This window comes from Periplaneta americana, chromosome 9, assembly GCF_040183065.1.
Source record: "Periplaneta americana isolate PAMFEO1 chromosome 9, P.americana_PAMFEO1_priV1, whole genome shotgun sequence".
Lineage (NCBI taxonomy): Eukaryota > Metazoa > Arthropoda > Insecta > Blattodea > Blattidae > Periplaneta > Periplaneta americana.
Window position 1 is genome coordinate 103,900,265 of NC_091125.1, and position 4,264 is coordinate 103,904,528.

Genomic DNA, 4,264 nt, shown 5'->3' on the forward strand with positions numbered 1-4,264 from the left:
TTTACAAAATTTTGATAGGACTGATATTTAAGGAGATAAATGAGTTTTAAAATTAAAATAATGCCATCTAAGACGGTGCAATGAATTAAGAACAAATGACTTCGTCTGTAAGGGGCCTTGGACAACAACAATCGAAACAGGGGCCTTGGACATCAACAATCGAAAGCTATTAAACATAGCCTACAGAGAATGTTTCTGTGTTTGTATAAAGTAATATCAGAAGCTAAATTAACCGATTTGTATAATTAATTATTATTTCACCATTGGAAAGTGTAGTTTCTCTAGATGGACATAATGCTATAATGTTATTACAGTAACGTCTGAGTAAATCGAGGACAGGTAAGATTAAAATAGCTTCTTATGCACAGAAAATTTGATAGGCTATTTTGTACATTCATTTTCTGTATTTCTTAAAATAATATTTATATACACTCATTTTAATCTCAGAGAATTAACGAACAACGAGAGTGTATTGATTTAGTATGCAGTAATAGTACGTTAGCTTAGCAATTCATTATTTTATAATTCAAATTTTAACTATGCTGAATTGAATCGTGTTAAAATACATTATATATATATATATATATATATATATATATATGCAATAAATGCAATGCAAAAAAAAATTGGGTAATGAGCGAAGCAGATTATCTTGCGCTGTTGTAAAAGTTGTTCCCTGGATCAAACGTCCTATTTTAATTATGTAATTACTTTATATTTATTTCTAACAAGTGCAGCGGAGCGCACGGGTATGGCTAGTCTGTAATAAAATTAGAACTAAGCATTTTGTATCAAGATTTTGAGCACACACAATCCGGCATGTCGAGAGAATGATGGATTGAAAACGATCAGAATTTATCTATATAGCTTTTTTATTTTAATGTTGTTATACGCGTAAACCGGACTTACAATTTCTTACACGTTTAGATTTTGAACATAGAAAATATCCGAGTTCTTCGGTATATAAAAAAAAAACAATTAAAAACATTAGATTTCATTTTTATCTCCTTATCCTCCTTCGAAATATTGTGAAACTCTTAGCAATATTCATTAAATATTTACCTCTGAGTGAGGTTCTGGTTGATATGTACAGTGTATCTACCAGGCAGTACATCTCACTTGATATGTGTCGGAAGAAGAACAATATTGTTTGTATGTTTGATTAGTGGAATATGTAGCTGATCGGCGATGTATGCATTGGAGGGGAAAATAAACTGGCTACCCTACCCCATTATCTCCTGGCCTAGTTGCCTCATGAGTGATACTTTATTGGTGTTACTTATGAACTTCAAACATGTCTTCGGACAGTTGACTAAACAACATCATTCACTGCAAATCAAGATTTCAGGTATAACTCCCTGTAAAGTTGATTTGAATAATTTCGAGGGAAAAATTGTTCCGGAGCCGGGTATCGAACCCGGGACCTTTGGTTTAACGTACCAACGCTCTACCACTGAGCTACTCGGGAACTCTAACCGACACCGATCCAATTTCCCTCGAAATTATTCAACATCATTCACTGTTACCAACATGATGTGACTACCTTAAATACCTACCCATTTTTAATTACGTATAGTTATCAAACCTTTTCTTAGTTCTATGATGTACTTTAAATGCATATAGAAAAAGCAGATAGACTCGAATTCATAGCTAATGTTTCATTTCACATATTTCATCAATATTTTAATGGCAAATAATCAAAATAACTGACAGAGTTTCAAGTTATAGGTCTATTTTGTGGACTACTTCACTCGTGTATCTATCTATTCTTCAATGGGGTGGTTTAGTAGGTTATTTAACGGCGTTGTATGAACTAAAATTGGTCATTTATGGAATTAAAGATAGCAAAATGGTACTTAGCGAGATGAGGACTCGCCATGAACAACCTCACATTCACCTTACAGTTGAGGAAAAACCTCCGAAAAACATGGATAGGTGCATAGCTTTACTAAAGTGCACATCTTTATGCAGAACTATGTGTAGGTGCGATCTCCTGTTGACGGAAATCAATTCCGGGGATATCACCCAAGTTTTCGTAGAATGGTAAGCTTGTGCTCTAGCACGTAACTACAAGAACGGCATTTTACTCTGACTTTTAGTGAATTCTGTTCTTCTGCATTCACTTTGAACACAAGAATATATTAAATACATGTGCGTAATGACAAAATGTTTTAATATATAACTTCTTCACAATCAAATCACAGTGAACTCTAAAAATCTATATTTTAAAATAATAAATGAATTAAGCAATGCACTTATTACAAATTTTACTTGTGAACACAAAGATGAGTTCAATGATCTCAGAATTTAAGCTAGCAATGTATAACAGGAATAAGTACTGTATTTCTTTTCATTTCGTGGTCTTTAACTTCCAAACATTAAGAGTCAACTCCAAACGACTAAAGAAAATGTATTTATTTATTCGTTCGTTCGTTCGTTCATTCATTCATTTATTTATTTATTTATTTATTTATTTATTTATTCATTTATTCATTTATTTATTTATTGATTCATTTTTTATTTATTTATTTATTTATTCATTTATTTATTTATTTATTTATTTATTTATTTATTTATTTATTTATTTATTTATTTATTTATTTATTTATTTATTTATTTATTTATTTATTTATTTATTTATTTATTTATTTATTTATTTATTTATTTATTTATTTATTTATTTATTTATTTATTTATTTATTTATTTATTTATTTATTTATTTATTTATTTATTTATTTATTTATTTATTTATTTATTTATTTATTTATTTATTTATTTATTTATTTATTTATTTATTTATTTATTTATTTATTTATTTATTTATTTATTTATTTATTTATTTATTTATTTATTTATTTATTTATTTATTTATTTATTTATTTATTTATTTATTTATTTATTTATTTATTTATTTATTTATTTATTTATTTATTTATTTATTTATTTATTTATTTATTTATTTATTTATTTATTTATTTATTTATTTATTTATTTATTTATTTATTTATTTATTTATTTATTCATTCATTCATTCATTCATTCATTCATTCATTCATTCATTCATTCATTCATTTATTTATTTATTTATTTATTTATTTATTTATTTATTTATTTATTTGTTCTGGTGTAGTTAAGGCCATCAGGACTTCTCTTCCACAACACCAGGAAGAGCGGTAGAAGTAAAAACTATAACAGAGAGGATTAGGAACTAAACAATAAGATTAGGATTAGAAATTATTCCACTAATAGATGTAATATAGTCAATACAGTTGCGAAGTTTTGGATATGTAACCAGAATTAATAACGAAAGACACTAAAATGGCTAGACTAAAAAAAAAAAAGACCCAGACAAACTTGGGAAGAAGGATTCCAAGACACTTTAATGAAAGGGGAATTGAATGGATTGGGGCTAAGACGAGCGCTCATGATCGGATGAGATGGAAAGTGTTTTGTAAATCTTTTGTTCGACTAAGTGAAGTGAAGTTATTTAAATTATTTAATGACTCACTTCTATAACAACTGAAAAAAGAACTTGTTCATTACCAGTACTTAATTTTAAAAAGTAGTGACTTGTGTATATGTTTAAGCTTGTTTATTTTCTTGATATAAAATAAATAAAAGCAGCATATGATAGATTACATAAATATAAACATAATTGAGGAGTCAGAAGAAAAGAGGTATAAGTGCCCTTTAGTTATTTTTGAGGAAATGTGTTTGAAAATGTTTAAACTTTCATAAAATCCGTTAAGTTTTAATTTTAAATTTCAATATGTGTTGTCGTTGAAAGATATAGCCCTTTGTCACTAAAATTTGTTATTCTTTAGCTTACTCTGGATGCACTTAACTCATATTTTTAGAAATTTCACTTTTACCCCTTTGCTTCTGACCCCTTCAATTATTAATTACAAACGAACAGTATCAGTAATAGAAGAAACAAGGTAACTTGTTGAAATATTTAAGATAATGTAATATTTATTTACAGGCAGTAATAGAAGAAATATTTACAACAAATGTATGTGACAAATCTACCTTAAATGGACAAATTTACTTTGTCGTGATTTCTATATTATGAAATTTGTATATACAGTCAGAAAGAGAGCAATGAAGAAACATAAATTCAGGATAGTTTCTCTAAAACTCAACAGCTACAAAATTTCTAAAAATAAGCTGGACATAGTCTCGTATAGTTTAAATGAAGACAAATCCATTGCACTTTATAGAATTTATCTTATGTCAATATTTAACCCAGTAATAAAGTATATA